This window comes from Impatiens glandulifera, unplaced genomic scaffold (genome assembly GCF_907164915.1).
Source record: "Impatiens glandulifera unplaced genomic scaffold, dImpGla2.1, whole genome shotgun sequence".
NCBI lineage: Eukaryota > Viridiplantae > Streptophyta > Magnoliopsida > Ericales > Balsaminaceae > Impatiens > Impatiens glandulifera.
Window position 1 is genome coordinate 49082 of NW_025919149.1, and position 21029 is coordinate 70110.

Consider the following 21029-nt stretch of genomic DNA (forward strand, 5'->3'; position numbering starts at 1 on the left):
ACTACACTGGTGCTTTTAAAATTTTGGGTTTGAAGCGTTTTAATTTCTAATTTAGTTCTTTCATAAAATTTGAATGCCACTTATATTAGTAAAAAATGGTAAATGACGATCATATCTAGCGATTAGTTATGATACCAATTGATATTAAGCTTATAATACCGATCGGTATTATAATCAATCGGTATTAAGCTAATATTATTGATTGGTTATAATACCGATCGATATTATTAGCTTAATACCGATTGTTTATAATACCAATCGGCATAGTCTAAGAAAATACCGATTGGTATTATAACTAATCAGTACAGACCCTAAAATTATATAAGAAAATGGGAGGCAATCTTGTCGCGTTTATTAAGCTATAGTACCGATTGATATAAAACACCAATCCGTATTGCTTAATTAATTAACAAAATTTGAGTGCTCCTCTTATTTCCCCATTTCCGAATCCCTTGCAACCGCCGACCCTTGTTGCTGCAATGACTGTCGTCTCTACTGATGCGACAAATGCTTCATTCACTCGTCGTCTTTGTTGTCGTCGTCGTCTGACTTCATTTCGTTCACCCGACGATCTTCCTCCAAGTAAGATCATACAATATCTTCCAAGTAAGTTCATACAACCTCAACATACATGATACTTAAGTTCTTCATTTGTATATTGAATTGTTTCTTCCAGATTTTAATTCAATAGGTGGTCCAGGATACTTAAGTTCTCCATTTGTATATTGAATTGTTTCTTTCATATCTTAATTCAATAGGTGGTCTGATCCCTCTACATGGGTTTTTGAAGAGTTCTCATTTTAATATCCGTGCAAAGGCTGCTGATGTCATTACCATAGTTCAAAACAACCCTAAAAGCCCATAGCTCATGATGGAAGCAAATGGAATGGAGCATCTCCTTTCAAATTTCGCTTCAGACCCCGATCTTACTGCTCTAACAAAAGCACGTGGAGCGATATCATGTTAGATATCTTCTTTTTCCTTTGTTTAAAACACAATCAATTTTGATTATATCTACATTTTCATAACATTGACAAGGCATAACAAACAAGGAGTTTCTGCATTTCGATTAACTAATGGTTATGTTGCATTATGATGCATTTTGTTTCCACAAGTAAAGATCTAGAGATAAGAGAAGTTGCGTTAAGTGGGCTTCTTGAGCTTGCTCAAGGCAATCACCTAGCTAAAGAAGACAGTGAAAAGCTGAAGAAGATTCTTCAAGAAAGGATAGAAAGAATAGAGTTGATGTTAACTGAGAATTTAGGGATAGCTAGAGATGAATGATAGTTGGTGGATACAATATGTTATAAGTGTAATAAGGAATCGTCTTCACCGGATGTTGCTAGTAAGATCTATGAACCTCCTTTGAGGGCGTGGGCCTCAAATCAATCAAGTGAGGGAAAAGAGAAGAAAGAAACGAATGTCCAATTGTTCTCTTTTTTCTATACCGAGTGGTTATAATAACAATTAGTGTTTTCCTATACCAATTGGTTAAAGTCCAATCGGCATTCCTTAAATTCGTATTACCGAGAAAGCTTCTAGCGACTGTTGACGACCGTATTAAATACAATCTATGTTTTTCTATACCGATTGGAAATTAAGGTATTACCGAACGGAAAACCAGACGGTATTGATGTTTTTTTACTAGTGTTATGTATCTTCACTTAATATTCATGACATACTCATAAACCATAAACTTAATTTCACATTAAATCACATTATTTTAACTTATATTAAATATGACATTTATATAATTATTTATTATATTAGTGACCCATAAATATTTATATAATTATTTATTATATTAGTGACCCATAAATTCCAATATGTAACTCTTTGATTTGATTAATCGACTTCTGGCTATCTCAGCTAGTCAAGTCATTCCCCTTTTCTTATGATATCGATCCCCTAAACTCTATTTAATGAGTAAAAGGAGAGAGGGATTAGAACCCTCGATAGTTCTTTTTTCAAAACTATACCGGTTTTCAAGACCAAAGCTATCAACCACTCAACCATCTCTCCAAAAGACATTTTTATTTTATTCCTTGAAGAAAACATAGCCAGCCATATAAATAGCTACCATCCCTATTGATAGAAATATATCCGGTGTGAATCTACTGATAGCATCTATCTATCTGTATAGATCTATATAGATAGATGCATGATCTATATATCCTAATTCCATTCCCTTGACTACATGTAGGAATAAAATGGTAAAAATGGGTTTTCGGGTTGGATGTCTAATTGTCCAGGCGGTAATGATATTATTTATCTTGTACCTGAACCGGTGGCTCACTTTTTCTAAGTAATGGGGAAGAGGACCGAAACATGCCACTGAAAGACTCTACTGAGACAAATATGGGCTGTCAAGAAGGTAGAGGAGGTAGAATGGGCAGTACGACTCTCCTAGGGTTCCCTCATCTAGGATCCTTGGGGAAGAGGATCAAGTTGGCCCTTGCGAACAACTTGATGTACTATATCCCTTGAACGAAATGTGGCAAAAGGAAGGAAAATCCATGGACCAACCCCATCATCTCTACAATGTAGGAACTACGAGATTACTCCAAAGACGGACCCATGAAGTATTGAAAGTGCCTAACATTGGGAACTATCCAGGAAAGGAGGAAGTTAATATAATAAAAGTTATATTGAAACACCTGCAATGGAGGTGCTCTATTCAAACTAATCTCTGTTTATTAATTTAATGCATTTAAAAATTCACTCTCCTACTTTTTAGTGATCCCCTCAATGTTAAATTCTATTTCCTTAGATTTCAAACAATTGGGGTTATGGAGTTTATTCACATCTTTATCGCTGTCCATGTATTTATAAGATGAATTGCTCAAATAACCCACTATTAAATTAATCAATATAAACTCACTATAAAAATTGAAATAGGGTAAGTGGAATCGTACTTAGATTACTAAATAAGAAAAATACTAAATCAACCCATATATATTTTTCATTATATTTATTTTCATAACGTATTTTTACTCAAATATTATCATAATTAAATATTACTATAATATAATTTAAATATTATAATAATATAATATATAATGGAAGGCAGTTGTGTTGTTTATTAAACAACACTTGGTACACATGCATCAAGCATGATAGGCATGTGTCACGTATTATTAATGCATGAGCAACAAGTGTTTTTCTTTTTTATACAGACATATACATCATATGTAATATAAATAAGGTTTTTTACTAATTAAAGAAGGAACCTCCTCATTCAAGAGACGGCTGTGCATCAAGAGAAGAAAGGACGATAAGTGAAAGGTGAGATTTATCTGTGAAATCGAGAAAATAGTATAAATGTTTTTTATTGATACTGTCACGCCCCAACCCCAAACCCGGTTTAAAACGAGTTCACTACACTAGTGCTTTTAAAATTTTGGGTTTGGTATGAACAATATAAGCACAGTTATACCATTTTTCTAAAACATGTATTCTTGATTTATATTTTCAAATCAACAACCATATAATCCATTTTATCAAAATATAAGCACAGTTATACCATTTTTCTAAAACATGTATTCTTGATCTATATTTTCAAATCAACAACCATATAATCCATTTTATCAATATATATATATATATATATATATAACTATTGATCCCAACTTATTCCCGAGTGGAACACAGAGAGGAATAAATTAAATTAAAGGCAATGTAAAAGAAAACAGAGAGAAAGAAACAATGCAATGGAGAGGAACACAGAGATGAATAATGATGCAAATATAATTGGATCAGTTGAATAGCATATGATGTGGAACACTTGTTGCTCATGCATTAATAATGCGTGTTTGTTTTCAAAACATAACATTTGTTGCCTTCCCATAATTAACTTAATACACAAGCCTATATCATGTATGTTTACTGAATATTTGTTTAATAAACAAGGCACATTTCTTTAGTTATATATTATATTATTACAATATTTAAATTATAATAATATTTGATTATCAAAAATATTGTAATTTTTAATAACTTACAAGAATATTATTTGAAAATAAAATTTGAAAATAAAATTTTTACTTTTAATCATATACTCGTCTATAAGTTATAAATTGTTATGTGTTTTTATTTATTTTTAGGTTAGGAATGAACGTGGAAGAAGATATAAGAGAAAAAAAAAATTAATATAGAGAATAATGAATATTTTTAATTTTTAATTATTTTTTAAAATTAAGTTTAGGGAAAATAAAAATAAAAAATATTAATAAGATTGAGTATTTAAAAAAAATATAAAATATTAATAAATTTTAAGGATTAATAAGAATAAAAAATACTAATAATAGGCTAAAACTAAAAAGAGATTAGAGAGGAAAAAATACTAGAAAATATAAAATTCACTTTATCTATCATTAATAATAATATATTATATAATTTTTAAATCATGTATTAGGGTATGTCTTAGGATATGTGGAATCTTGATTTAAGTTGAAATAGAGTACTTTTAATTATGCTTACATTACTAAATAAATAATTGTCCAATTATTATTTGAGGCTCGAATTTGAGTATTTTTATCGTATAGGGCTCGAACTTTGATTTAACCATTTAGGGCATTAACTATCAAACTTTTGGTCATTTAAGGTTTTTTATTTAAGGTTTTTTACATCACGTCCGTTTGATCTGTTAAATTTATTTGACGTGATAATTTGTTTTTTAATTTATAACTGTCATTTTTTTTTATTTTCTAATAACATAGGTGAAAATTTTACATCATCTCTCTTATCTTAATTTGATATTCTATTCTCTTCCCTTACGACATGGAGCCGGGGAAGAAGAAAATGTTCAATTCCAGAAGTTCATAACGATGTCATTGTTTGTACTCTTGTTCAGGCATTTCGCTACCTGCAAAAGGAGAGTTAACAATGTGTGTGATAAATGCAAACGTATGTGACAACTTCTTCGACTCCATTCATTTATATCTGCGATTCGACAATCTCGATCTTTGTAAAGTCCCACTTTGCAGGTATTAATTGATGGATGATTTAAAGTTTGATTTAATTTATTGTTTTTTTTTCTGAAATAGAATTTATTTGATTTATTTTTGATTTGGGAAGGCAATTCATGTAAAAAGAGCAAAAGAAAGGGAAACGGGAAGGGGAGGAAGATAAAGGAAGAAAAAATGTATTGGTGAGAAAAGTTGCAGTAGCAAAAGCCACGTCTTCTCTTTATTTTCACAAGAGATTAAGGAATGGTGTCCTAGAGCTAAAACCTAAAAGAAAAACAACAACTCATCATCATGTTTATAGATTACAGATGATGATGATAAGAAATGATGGGTGTGTAATGATGATTAAGGATCATTTGCAGAAGATGAATAATACAGAAGAGAATAAAAGATAAAGAGAGAGGATAAAAAAATTGACAGTTGTCATATAATTTAAAAAACAAATTGCTATGTCAAATAAAATTAACGGATTAAACGGACGTTATGTAAAATTCCTCAAATGACCAAAAGTTTGATAATTGGAGCCCCAAATGGCTCAATTCAAAGTTCGACTTGGTAAAAATGCCCAAAATTTGAGCCCCAAATGGTAATTGGGCCATATTTATTTTCATAACCTCTTTTTATTCAGATATTCTAATAATCAAATATAATTATAATATAATATATAATTGAAGGCAGTTGAGTTGTTTATTAAAAAACATGATAGACATGTGTATTAAGTTAATTTAGCCCGTGCATTTATACGAGTAATAATATAAAAACAAGGAAAAAAAATTTACGGTTAAAATGTGATAGCATTTTTAATTTACTCTCAAAATATACATATATCATTTTTAATTTTTATTTTTAACCGTTTTAAATTTATGGGCGGGTTAACCCACAATTTGACCCAAATATTCATTTATTCTCACATATATATCCAAATTAACCATAGCTCTCGACCCGGTAATACGGAAACTTTGAAAATTAAACATCATTATATATATATATAGATTAGTTAGTTAAAAACTTAAACTTATATTGTTAAAATATTCCACGTTCATCAAACTTGGTGTAAAATTTAAAATATAAAGTCTTCTTAGTCTAGCTGGTTAAAACATTGTACTTATTTTTGTTAGATTGCAAATTCGAAACATACCTTATAGAATTTTTAATTTTATTTTTAACTGTTTTAAATTTATGCGTGGGTCAACCAAAAATCCAACCCAAATATCCATTAACTCTCACATATATATCCAAATTAACCACGGTTCTCGACCCGACAATCCGGACACTTTGAAAATTAAATATCATTATATATATATGGTTAAAGGGTTGTACTTGTTTTTGTTAGATTGTAAGTTCGAAACATACCTATAGCTTTTTTTATTTTATTTTTAACCGTTTTAAATTTATGGCGGGTCAGCCCATAAATCGACCCAAATATTCATTTACTCTCACATATATATCCAAATTAACCACAACTCTCGACCCGACAATCCGACCACTTTGAAAATTAAGCATCATTATATATATATATATATATTAGTTAGTTAAAAAATTGAACTTATATTGTTAAAATGTCCCGCGTTCATCAAATTTGGTGTAGAATTTAAAATATAAAGTTTTCTTAGTCTAGTTGGTTAAAGGGTTATAGTTGTTTTGTTAGGTTGCAAGTTCTAAACATACCCATAACATTTTTAATTTTATTTTTAACCGTTTTAAATTTATGGGCGGGTCAACCCACAATCCGACCCAAATATCCATTTACTCTCACATATATATTCAAATTAACCACAGTTCTCGACCCGGCAATCCAGATACTTTGCAAATTAAGCATCATTATATATATAGTTAAAGAGTTGTATTTGTTTTTATTAGATTGCAAGTTCGAAACATACCCATATCATTTTTAATTTTATTCTTAATCGTTTTAAATTTATGGGCGGGTCAACCCATAATCTGACCCAAATATCCATTACTCTCACATATATATCTAAATTAACCACAACTTTCGACCCGACAATCCGGAAACTTTGTAAATTAAGCATCATTATATATATATATATATATATATATAGATTAGTTAGTTAAAAATTTGAACTTATAATGTTAAAACGTCCCGCGTTAATCAAATTTGGTGTAGAATTTAAAATATAAAGTCTTCTTAGTCTAGTTGGTTAAAGGGTTGCACTTTTTTTTGTTAGGTTGCAAGTTTGAAACATACCCATAGCATTTTTATTTTTAACCGTTTTAAATTTATGGGCGGGTCAACCCACAATCCGACCCAAATATCCATTTACTCTTACATATATATTTAAATTAACCACAACTCTCGACCCGACGATCCAGATACTTTGAAAACTAAGCATCATCATATATACATTAGAAACTCTATAAAATAATACACTTGGACGACTAAAATTTATTAATTGAAAGAGTTATTAATTAATCAATAAATTAATAATTATTAATTTATATATTAATTAATATTTTATTAATTTATAATAAAATACTTAGTTTATAAACACCTTAAGCTTCCACTTAATTATTGTATACAATGCATGTATTGTATATAAAATGAATGGCCCAATTTGAAAGAAACCTTCAATCTCCCACCTTCTTATTTTTCTTGTGTTCAATGTATCACTTTATGGACATTAAAAATATTTTCTATATAAACAAGATCAAAATACTATAGGTTAACATAAACAAATCATACACACAACATGACTTCCCATCTTAAACGTGTGAAAAAAACAAAAATGACAGACGAAATTCGAAGAGCATTATGCAAGCACAACAAGGATAATCCAAGTCTCACTGAAAAGCAATTTTAAGAATGGGTTTATTGTAACTATGGTTTGCAGGTGAGTTAAGCGACATTATCGAATACAGTTAAGCGGTCTTTAGAGTATCTCTCACTTGCTCTCGAAAGAGGCGATGTTAAGCGACACAAACCGACAAAATTTCCTAACCTAGAAAAATCAAGAGGAAATTGATTTCAACAAAAAACAAAAGACAATTGAGTCATTTTTCAAGAACCTTCATAAATCAATAATGTAATATGCTATATATAAGGAATTATTAATTTATATTTTATATGGGTCTAAAGAAATTATCAAAAATATATTATCTTATAATTTTAGCGAATTATTAACTTAGCACACTATCCCCAAGTCGGGACCAGCCAAAAATATTATTTTAGAGAGTTTATTAAAAAATTGAGTATTAATTTATCTAGTTTTACAGTGTATAGATTAGTTAGTTAAAAAGTTGAAGTTATATTGTTAAAACGTCCCGTGTTCATCAAATTTGATGTAGAATTTAAAATATAAAATTTTCTTAGTCTAGTTGGTTAAAAGGTTGTACTCGTTTGGTTAGATTGCAAGTTCAAAACATACTCATAACATTTTTATATTTAATTTTAAATTTATGGGCGGGTCAATCCAAAATCCGACCTAAATCTACTAAGACAAATATGGGCTGTCAAGAAGGTTGAGGAGGTAGGATGGGTAGTTGGTCAGATCTAGTATGGATCATACATGGACGGTAGTTGGAGTCGGCGGCTCTCCTAGGGTTCTCTCATCTGGGATCCCTAGGGAAGAGGATCAAGTTGGCCCTTGCGAACAGCTTGATGTACTATCTCCCTTCAACCCTTTGAACGAAATGTGGCAAAGGGAAGGAAAATCCATGGACCAACCCCATCATCTCCACCACGTAGGAACTACAAAATCACCCTAATGACGCAGCCATGAAGTATGGAAAGTGTCAAACATTGAGAACTACCTAGGTAGAAGGAAGTTAATATAATAAAAATTATTTAACTTCAAACAATTGAGGTTATGGAGTTTATTCACATCTTTATCGCTGTACATGTATTTATAAGATGAATTGTTCAAATAACCCAGTATTAAATCAATCAATATAAACTCACTATAGTAGTAGGTGAGAGAACAAATGTTATTACGATTTTCACAATCAATATAAACTCACTATAGTAGTAGGTGACTAAGAGAACAAATGTTAGTACGATTTTCACTGGCTCGGAGGATGAGGAATCGTACTTAGATTACTAAATAAAAAATACACTAAATCAACCCATATATATTTTCATTATATTTATTTTCATAACGTATTTTTACTCAAATATTATAATAATTAAATATTATTATAATATAATTTAATTATTATAATAATATAATATATAATGGAAGGCAGTTGTGTGTTTATTAAACAAACACTTGCTACACATGCATCATGCATGATATGCACGTGTCACTTTGGTACACATGCATGATAGTCACGTGTCACGTATTATTAATGCATGAGCAACAAGTGTTTTTCTGTTTTATACAGACATATACATCATATGTTATATATATAAGGTTTTTTACTAATTAAATAAGGAACCTCCTCATTCAAGAGACGGCTGTGCATCAAGAGAAGAAAGGCTGATAAGTGAAAGGTGAGATTTTTTGTGAAATCGAGAAAATAGTATAACTGTCTTTTATTGATCTAATACCATTAACACTGTCACGTCCCAAACCCGGTTTAAACGTGTTCACTACACTAGTGTTTTTAAAATTTTGGGTTTGGAGCGTGTTAGTGCTAATTGTATGAACAATATAAGCACAGTTATACCATTTTTCTGAAACATGTATTCTTGATCTATATTTTCAAATCAACAACTATATAATCCATTATATATATATATATATATATATATATATATATATATATATATATATATATATATATATATATATATATATATAATCCCAATTTATTCCCGACAAATAATTAATTCAATTAAAGGACATGCAATGGAGAGGAACATAGAGAGGAATAAATTCAATTAAAGGCAGTGTAAACGAAAAAACAAAGAGAAAGAAACAATGCAATGGAGAGGAACACAGAGATGAATAATGATCCAAATATAATTGGATCAGTTGAATAGCATATGATGTGTAATTTCAAAACAATAACATTTGTTGCCTTACCATAATTAACTTATCATGTATGTTTACTGAATATTTGTTTAATAAACAACGCACATTTCTATAGTTATATATTATATTATTACAATATTTAAATTATAATAATATTTGATTATTAAAAATATTGTAATTTTTAATAACTTACAAGAATATTTTTTGAAAATAAAATTTGAAAATTTAATTTTTACTTATAATCATATATACTCGTAAGTTATAAATTGTTATATGTTTTTATTCATTTTTAGGTTAGGAATGAACGTGGAAGAAGATTTAAGAGAAAAAAAAATTAATATACACGAATAATGAATATTTTTAATTATTTTTTAAAATTAAGTTTAGAGAAAATAAAAATAAAAAATATTAATAAGATTGAGTATTTAATAAAAATATAAAATATTAATAAATTTTAAGGATTAATTAGAATAAAAAATACTAATAATAGGCTAAAACTAAAAAGAGATTAGAGAGGGAAAAAGACTGGAAAATATAAAATTCACTTTATATATCATTAATAATAATATATTATATAATTTTTAAATCATGTATTAGGGTATGTCTTAGGATATGTGGAATCTTGATTTAAGTTGAAATAGAGTACTTATAATTATGCTTAGATTACTAAATAAATAAATTTATTTAGCCCAATTATTATTTAAGGCTCGAACTTTGGGTATTTTTACCATATAGGGCTCGAACTTTGATTTGAACCATTTAGGGTTTTAACTATCAAACTTTTGGTCAATTAAGGTTTTTTACATTTTTTACATCACGTCCGTTTGATCCGTTAAATTTATTTGACGTGATAATTTGTTTTTAAAATTATACAACTGTCAATTTTTTTTTATTTTCTAATAACACAGGTGAAAATTTTCCATAATCTCTCTTATCTTAATCTGATCTTCTATTCTCTTCCCTTACGACATGGAGCCGAGAAGAAGAAAATGTTCCATTCCAGAAGTTCATAACAGTGTCATTGTTTGAACTCTTGTTCAGGCATTTCGCTACCTGCAAAAGGAGAGTTAACAATGGGTGTGATAGATGCAAACGTATGTGGCAACTTCTTCGACTCCATTCATTCATATCTGCGACAATCTCGATCTTTGTAAAGTCCCACTTTACAGGTATTAATTGATGGATGATTTAAAGTTTGATTTAATTTATTGGTTTTTTTTTCTGAAATAGAATTTATTTGATTTATTTTTGATTTGGGAAGGCAATTCATGTTAAAAGAGCAAAAGAAAGGGAAAGGGGAGGAAGATAAAGGAAGAAAAAATGTATTGGTGAGAAAAGTTGCAGTAGCAAAAACCATGTCTTCTCTTTGTTTTCACAAGAGATTAAGGAATGGTGTCCTAGAGCTAAAACCTAAAAAAAAAAACTCATCATCATGTTTATAGATTACAGATGATGATGATAAGAAATGATGGGTGTGTAATGATGACTAAGGATAATTTGCAGAAGATGAATAATACGGAAGAGAATAAAAGATAAAGAGAGGGGATAAAAAAAAATGACAGTTGTCATATAATTTAAAAAACAAATTGCCATATCAAATACAAGTAACGGATTAAACGGACGTTATGTAAAAAGCCTCAAATGGCCAAAAGTTTGATAGTTGGAGCTCCAAATGGCTCAATTCAAAGTTCGACCCCTATATGGTAAAAATGCCCAAAATTTGAGCCCCAAATGGTAATTGGGCCATATTTATTTTCATAACCTCTTTTTATTCAGATATTCTAATAATCAAATAAAATTATAATATAATATATAATTGAAGACAGTTGAGTTGTTTATTAAACAACATGATAGACATGTGTATTAAGTTAATTTAGCCCGTGAATTTACACGAGTAATAATATAAAAACAAAGAAAACAAATTTACGGTTAAAATGTGATAGCATTTTTAATTTACTCTCAAAATATACCTATATCATTTTTAATTTTTATTTTTAACCGTTTTAAATTTATGGGCGGGTTAACCCACAATCCGACCCAAATATTCATTTATTCTCACATATATATCCAAATTAACCATAGCTCTCGACCCTCGACCCTGTAATACGTAATACGGACACTTTGAAAAGTAAACATCATTATATATATATATAGATATTAGTTAGTTAAAAACTTAAACTTATATTGTTAAAATGTTCCACGTTCATCAAATTTGGTGTAAAATTTAAAATATAAAGTCTTCTTAGTCTAGCTGGTTAAAAGATTGTACTTATTTTTGTTAGATTGCAAGTTCGAAACATACCTTATAGAATTTTTAATTTTATTTTTAACTGTTTTAAATTTATGGGTGGGTCAACCACAAATCCAACCCAAATATCCATTAACTCTCACATATATATCCCAATTAACCACGGTTCTCGACCCGACAATCCGGACACTTTGAAAATTAAATATCATTATATATATGGTTAAATGGTTGTACTTGTTTTTGTTAGATTGCAAGTTTGAAACATACCTATAGTTTTTTTTATTTTATTTTTAACCGTTTTAAATTTATGGCGGGTCAACCCATAAATCGACCCAAATATTCATTTACTCTCACATATATATCCAAATTAACCACAGCTCACGACCCGACAATCCGACCACTTTGAATATTAAGCATCATTATATATATATATATTAGTTAAAAAATTGAACTTATATTGTTAAAATGTCATGCGTTCATCAAATATGGTGTAGAATTTAAAATATAAAGTTTTCTTAGTCTAGTTGGTTAAAGGGTTATAGTTGTTTTGTTAGGTTGCAAGTTCGAAACATACTCATAACATTTTTAATTTTATTTTTAACCGTTTTAAATTTATGGGCGGGTCAACCCACAATCCGACCCAAATATCCATTTACTCTCACATATATAATCAAATTAACCACAGTTCTCGACCCGGCAATCCGGATACTTTGCAAATTAAGCATCATCATATATACAATAGAAACTCTATAAAATAATACACTTGGGAAGACCAAAATTTATTAATTGAAAGAGTTATTAATTAATCGATAAGTTAATAATTATTAATTTATATATTAATTAATATTTTATTAATTTATAGTAAAATACTTAGTTTATAAACACCTTAAGTTTTCACTTAATTATTGTATACAATGCATGTATTGTATATTAAATGAATGGCCCAATTTGAAAGAAACCTTCAATCTCCCACCTTCTTATGCTTCTTGTGTTAATGTATCACTTTATGGACATTAAAAATATTTTCTATATAAACAAGATCAAAATATTATAGGTTAACACAAAAAAATCATACACACAACATGGCTTCCCATCTTAAACGTGTGAAAAAAAACAAAAATGACAGATGAGATTCGAAGAGCATTATACAAGCACAACAAGGATAATCCAAATCTCACTCAAAAGCAATTTTAAGAATGGGTTTATAGTAACTATGGTTTGCTGGCGAGTCAAGCGACAATATCGAATACAGTTAAGCGGTCTTTAGAGTATCTCTCACTTGCTCTCGAAAGAGGCGATGTTAAGCGACACAAACCGACAAAATTTCCTAACCTAGAAAAATTAAGGTGAAATTGATTTCAATAAAGAACAAAAGACAATTGAGTCATTTTTCAAGAAACCTTCATAAATCATTCATGTAATATGTTATATATAAGAAATTATTAATTTATATTTTATATAGGGTCTACAGAAGTTATCAAAAATGTATTATCTTATAATTTTAGCGAATTATTAATTTAGCACCCTATTCTCAAGTCGGGAATGGCCAAAAATATTATCTTAGAGAGTTTATTAAATAATCGAGTATTAATTTATCGAGTTTCTACTGTATATAGATTAGTTAGTTAAAAAGTTGAACTTATATTGTTAAAACGTCCCGCGTTCATCAAATTTGATGTAGAATTTAAAATATAAAGTCTTCTTAGTCTAGTTGGTTAAAGAGTTGTACTAGTTTGGTTATGTTGCATGTTCAAAACATAATCATAGTATTTTTATTTTTAATTTTAAATTTATGGGCGGGTCAACCCAAAATCCGACCTAAATCTACTGAGACAAATATGGGCTGTCAAGAAGGTAGAGGAGGTAGGATGGGTAGTTGGTCAGATCTAGTATGGATCATAAATGGACGGTAGTTGGAGTCGGCGGCTCTTCTAGGGTCCCCTCATCTGGGATCCCTAGGGAAGAGGATCAAGTTGGCCTTGCGAACAGCTTGATGTACTATCTCCCTTCAACCCTTTGAACGAAATGTGGCAAAAGGAAGGAAAATCCATGGACCAACCCCATCATCTCCACCACGTAGGAACTACGAGATCACCCCAATGATGCAGCCATGAAGTATGGAAAGTGTCAAACATTGAGAACTACCTAGGAAAAGAAGGAAGTTAATATAATAAAAATTATTCTACTTCAAACAATTGGGGTTATGGAGTTTATTCACATCTTTATCGCTGTCCATGTATTTATAAGATGAATTGTTCAAATAACCCACTATTAAATCAATCAATATAAACTCACTATAGTAGTAGGTGACTAAGAGAACAAATGTTAGTACGATTTTTACTGGATCGCTAAAAATTATTTCAGTTGAAATAGGGTATGTGAAATCGTACTTGGATTACTAAATAAGAAATACACTAAATCAACCCATATATATTTTCATTATATTTATTTTCAAAACGTATTTTTACTCAAATATTATAATAATTAAATATTATTATAATATAATTTAATTATTATAATAATATAATTTATAATGGAAGGCAGTTGTGTGTTTATTAAACAAACACTTGCTACACATGCATCATGCATGATATGCACGTGTCACTTTGGTACACATGCATGATAGTCACGTGTCACGTATTATTAATGCATGAGCAACAAGTGTTTTTCTGTTTTATACAGACATATACATCATATGTTATATAAATAAGGTTTTTTACTAATTAAAGAAGGAACCTCCTCATTCAAGAGACGGCTGTGCATCAAGAGAAGAAAGGCTGATAAGTGAAAGGTGAGATTTTTCTGAGAAATCGAGAAAATAGTATAACTGTCTTTTATTGATCTAATACCATTAACACTATTACGTCCCAAACCCGGTTTATACGTCCCAAACCCGGTTTAAACGAGTTCACTACACTAGTGCTTTTAAAATTTTGGGTTTGGTTTGGAGCGTGTTAGTGCTAATTGTATGAACAATATAAGCACAATTATACCATTTTTCTGAAACATGTATTCTTGATCTATATTTTCAAATCAACAACTATATAATCCATTTTATATATATATATATATATATATATATATATATATATATATATATATATATATATATATATATATATATATATATATATATATATATATATATATATATATATATATATATATATATATATATATATATAACTATTGATCCCAATTTATTCCCAACAAATAATTAATTCAATTAAAGGTCATGATGCAATGGAGAGGAACATAGAGAGGAATAAATTCAATTAAAGGCAGTGTAAAAGAAAAATCAGAGAGAAAGAAACAATGCAATGGGGAGGAACACAGAGATGAATAATGATGCAAATATAGTTGGATCAGTTGAATAGCATATGATGTGTAATTTCAAAACATAACATTTGTTGCCTTCCCATAATTAACTTAATACACAAGCTTTATATCATGTATGTTTACTGAATATTTGTTTAATAAACAACGCACATTTCTTTAGTTATATATTATATTATTACAATATTAAAATTATAATAATATTTGATTATTAAAAATATTGTAATTTTTAATAACTTACAAGAATATTTTTTGAAAATAAAATTTGAAAATTTAATTTTTACTTATAATCATATACTCGTAAGTTATAAATTATTATATGTTTTTATTTATTTTTAGGTTAGGAATGAACGTGGAAGAAGATATAAGAGAAAAAAATTAATATACACGAATAATGAATATTTTTAATTATTTTTTAAAATTAAGTTTAGGGAAAATAAAAGTAAAAAATATTAATAAAATTGAGTATTTAAGAAAAATATAAAATATTAATAAATTTTAAGGATTAATAAGAATAAAAAATACTAATAATATGTTAAAACTAAAAAGAGATTAGAGAGGAAAAAGACTGAAAAATATAAAATTCACTTTATCTATCATTAATAATAATATATTATATAAATTTTAAATCATGTATTAGGATACGTGGAATCTTAATTTAAGTTGAAATAGGGTACTTATAATTATGCTTAGATTACTAAATAAATAATTTTTATTAATATTTATTTGGCCCAATTATTAGTTGAGGCTCGAACTTTGAGCATTTTTATCATATATGGTTCGTACTTTGATTTGAACCATTTAGGGCTTCAACTATCAAACTTTTGGTCATTTAAGACTTTTTACATAACGTTCGTTTGATCCGTTAAATTTATTTGACGTGACAATTTTCTTTTTAAATTATACAACTGTCAATTTTATTTTTATTTTCTAATAACACAGGTGAAAATTTTCTATCATCTCTTATCTTCATCTGATCTTCTATTCTTTTTCCTTACGACATGGAGCCGGGGAAGAAGAAAATGTTCCATTCCAGAAGTTAATAACGGTGTCATTGTTTGAATTCTTGTTCAGGCATTTCGCTACCTACAAAAGGAGAGTTAACAGTTTTGCAGGAGAGTTAACAATGGGTGTGATAGATGCAAGCGTATGTGGCAACTTCTTCGACTCCGTTCATTCATATCTGCGACAATCTCGATCTTTGTAAAGTCCCTCTTTGCAGGTATTAATTGATGGATGATTTAGGGTTTGATTTAATTTGTTTTTTTTTTTTAAATTGAATTTATTTGATTTTAATTTTGATTTGGGAAGGCAATTCAAGTTAAAAGAGCAAAAGAAAGGGAAAGGGAAAGGGGAGGAAGATAAAAGAAGAAAAAAAGTATTAGTGAGAAAAGTTGCAGTAGCAAAAGCCATGTCTTCTCTTTGTTTTCACTAGAGATTAAGGAATGGTGGCCTAGAGCTAAAACCTTAAAACAAAAAAACAACAACTCATCATCATGTTTATAAATTACAGATGATGATGATAAGAAATGATGGGTGTGTAATGATGACTAAGGATGATTTGCATAAGATGAATAATACAGAAGAGAATAAAAGATAAAGAGAGAGGATAAAAAAAATGACAGTTGTCATATAATTTAAAAAACAAATTGCCACGTCAAATACAATTAACGAATTAAACGGACGTTATGTAAAAAGCCTTAAATGGCCAAAAGTTTGATAGTTGGAGCCCCAAATGGCTCAAATCAAAGTTCGAGCCCTATATGGTAAAAATGCCCAAAATTTGAGCCCCAAATGGTAATTGGGTCATATTTATTTTCATAACCTCTATTTATTCAGATATTCTAATAATCAAATATTATTATAATATAATATATAATTGAAGGCGGTTGAGTTGTTTATTAAACAACATGATAGACATGTGAATTAAGTTAATTTCGCCCGTATATTTACACGAGTAATAATATAAAAACAAAGAAAAAAAAATTACAGTTAAAATGTGATAGCATTTTTAATTTACTCTCAAAATATACCTATATCATTTTTAATTTTTATTTTTAACCGTTTTAAATTTATGGGCGGGTTAACCCACAATCCGACCCAAATATTCATTTACTCTCACATATATATCCAAATTAACCATAGCTCTCGACCCGGTAATACGGACACTTTGAAAATTAAACATTATATATATAATATATATATAGAATAATTAGTTAAAAACTTAAACTTATATTGTTAAAATGTTCCACGTTCGTCAAATTTGGTGTAAAATTTAAAATATAAAGTCTTCTTAGTCTAGCTGGTTAAAAGATTTTACTTATTTTTGTTAAATTGCAAGTTCGAAAAATACCTTATAGAATTTTTAATTTTATTTTTAACTGTTTTAAATTTATGGGTGGATCAACCACAAATCTAACCCAAATATCCATTAACTCTCACATATATATCTAAATTAACCACAACTTTCGACCCGACAATCCGGACACTTTGTAAATTAATCATCATTATATATATATATATAGATTAGTTAGTTAAAATTTTGAACTTATAATGTTAAAACGTTCCGCGTTAATCAAATTCGGTGTAGAATTTAAAATATAAAGTCTTCTTAGTCTAATTGGTTAAAGGGTTGCACTTTTTTTTTGTTAGGTTGCAAGTTTGAAACATACCCATAGCATTTTTTATTTTATTTTTAACCGTTTTAAATTTATGGGCGGGTCAACCCACAATCCGACCCAAATATCCATTTACTCTTACATATATATTTAAATTAACCACAACTCTCGACCCCGCGATCCAGATACTTTGAAAACTAAGCATCATCATATATACAGTAGAAACTCTATAAAATAATACACTTGGGACGACTAAAATTTATTAATTGAAAGAGTTATTAATTAATCTATAAATTAATAATTATTAATTAATATTTTATTAATTTATAATAAAATACTTAGTTTATAAACACCTTAAGCTTCCACTTAATTATTGTATACAATGCATGTATTGTATATAAAATGAATGGCCCAATTTGAAAGAAACCTTCAATCTCCCACCTTCTTATGTTTCTTGTGTTCAATGTATCACTTTATGGACATTAAAAATATTTTCTATATAAACAAGATCAAAATACTATAGGTTAATATAAACAAATCATACACACAACATGACTTCCCATCTTAAACGTATGAAAAAAACAAAAATGACAGACGAAATTCGAAGAGCATTATGCAAGGACAACAAGGATAATCCAAGTCTCACTCAAAAGCAATTTCAAGAATGGGTTTATTGTAACTATGGTTTGCAGGTGAGTTAAGCGACAATATCGAATACAGTTAAGCGGTCTTTAGAGTATCTCTCACTTGCTCTCGAAAGAGGCGATGTTAAGCGACACAAACCGACAAAATTTCCTAACCTAGAAAAATCAAGAGGAAATTGATTTCAACAAAAAAACAAAAGACAATTGAGTCATTTTTCAAGAAACCTTCATAAATCAATAATGTAATATGCTATATATAAGGAATTATTAATTTGTATTTTATATGAGTCTAAAGAAATTATCAAAAATATATTATCTTATAATTTTAGCGAATTATTAACTTAGCACACTATCCCCAAGTCGGGACCAGCCAAAAATATTATTTTAGAGAGTTTATTAAAACATCGATATTAATTTATATAGTTTTACAGTGTATAGATTAGTTAGTTAAAAAGTTAAACTTATATTGTTAAAACGTCCCGTGTTCATCATGTAGAATTTAAAATATAAAATTTTCTTAGTCTAGTTTGTTAAAAGATTGTACTTGTTTGGTTAGATTGCAAGTTCAAAACATACTTATAACATTTTTATTTTTAATTTTAAATTTATGGGCGGGTCAACCCAAAATCCGACCTAAATCTACTGAGACAAATATGGGCTGTCAAGAAGGTAGAGGAGGTAGGATGGGTAGTTGGTCAGATCTAGTATGAATCATACATGGACGGTAGTTGGAGTCGGAGGCTCTCCTAGGGTTCCCTCATCTGGGAACCCTAGGGAAGAGGATCAAGTTGGCCCTTGCGAACAACTTGATGTACTATCTCCCTTCAACCCTTTGAACGAAATGAGGCAAAAAGAAGGAAAATCCATGGACCAACCCCATCATCTCCACCCCGTAGGAACTACGGGATCACCCCAATGACGCAGCCATGAAGTATGGAAAGTACCAAACATTGATAACTACCTAGGAAAAGGAGGAAGTTAATATAATAAAAATTATTCAACTTCAAACAATTGGGGTTATGGAGTTTATTCACATCTTTCTCGCTGTCCATGTATTTATAAGATGAATTGCTCAAATAACCCACTATTAAATCAATCAAATCAATCAATATAAACTCACTATACTTACTCACTATAGTAGTAGGTGAGAGAACAAATGTTATTACGATTTTCACAATCAATATAAACTCACTATAGTAGTAGGTGACTAAGAGAACAAATGTTAGTACGATTTTCACTGGCTCGCTAAAAATTATTTCAGTTGAAATAGAGGATGAGGAATCGTACTTAGATTACTAAATAAAAAATACACTAAATCAACCCATATATATTTTCATTATATTTATTTTCATAACGTATTTTTACTCAAATATTATAATAATTAAATATTATTATAATATAATTTAATTATTATAATAATATAATATATAATGGAAGGCAGTTGTGTGTTTATTAAACAAACACTTGCTACACATGCATCATGCATGATATGCATGTGTCACTTTGGTACACATGCATGATAGTCACGTGTCACGTATTATTAATGCATGAGCAACAAGTGTTTTTCTGTTTTATACAGACATATACATCATATGTTATATATATAAGGTTTTTTACTAATTAAAGAAGGAACCTCCTCATTCAAGAGACGGCTGTGCATCAAGAGAAGAAAGGCTGATAAGTGAAAGGTGAGATTTTTTGTGAAATCGAGAAAATAGTATAACTGTCTTTTATTGATCTAATACCATTAACACTGTCACGTCCCAAACCCGGTTTAAACGTGTTCACTACACTAGTGTTTTTAAAATTTTGGGTTTGGAGCGTGTTAGTGCTAATTGTATGAACAATATAAGCACAGTTATACCATTTTTCTGAAACATGTATTCTTGATCTATATTTTCAAATCAACAACTATATAATCCATTATATATATATATATATATATATATATATATATATATATATATATATATATATATATATATATATAATCCCAATTTATTCCCGACAAATAATTAATTCAATTAAAGGACATGCAATGGAGAGGAACATAGAGAGGAATAAATTCAATTAAAGGCAGTGTAAACGAAAAAACAAAGAGAAAGAAACAATGCAATGGAGAGGAACACAGAGATGAATAATGATCCAAATATAATTGGATCAGTTGAATAGCATATGATGTGTAATTTCAAAACATAACATTTGTTGCCTTCCCATAATTAACTTATCATGTATGTTTACTGAATATTTGTTTAATAAACAACGCACATTTCTTTAGTTATATA

The 21029-nt window shown here is 28.9% G+C and overlaps 1 pseudogene; it reads left to right on the forward strand.

Moving 5' to 3' along the window:
* Positions 1-479: 479 nt before the first annotated feature.
* Positions 480-1461, forward strand: LOC124917604 (annotated as a pseudogene).
* The last annotated feature ends 19568 nt before the right edge of the window (positions 1462-21029 follow it).